Source organism: Etheostoma spectabile, chromosome 5 (genome assembly GCF_008692095.1).
Source record: "Etheostoma spectabile isolate EspeVRDwgs_2016 chromosome 5, UIUC_Espe_1.0, whole genome shotgun sequence".
Classification (NCBI taxonomy): domain Eukaryota; kingdom Metazoa; phylum Chordata; class Actinopteri; order Perciformes; family Percidae; genus Etheostoma; species Etheostoma spectabile.
In genome coordinates this window covers 35765690-35765968 of record NC_045737.1, presented here as the reverse complement: position 1 = coordinate 35765968, position 279 = coordinate 35765690, and positions in this window count along the sequence as shown.

The following is a 279-nucleotide window of genomic DNA, read 5'->3' as shown; positions in this document are numbered from 1 at the left end:
GTTGCAGCAGGACGAGTCCTTACGTCTCTAACGAACACCGTTGCAACCCCAGACTGGGAAAAGGAGGGGAGAACCAGGAGGCGGAAAGGCGTCATCAGTTATAAGGAGCCGACCCTCAACAGGTGAGGACATCTTGTCCGCAATCCTGTTTCATTATTGATTATACCAGAAAACAGAAGCAACAATTTTTTTTTATTATTTTCTTTTTTGGAACAGCAAAATGAGGCGTGGAGATAAATTCACCGACACCGAGTTTCTGAGTTCTCCAGTGTTTAAGGA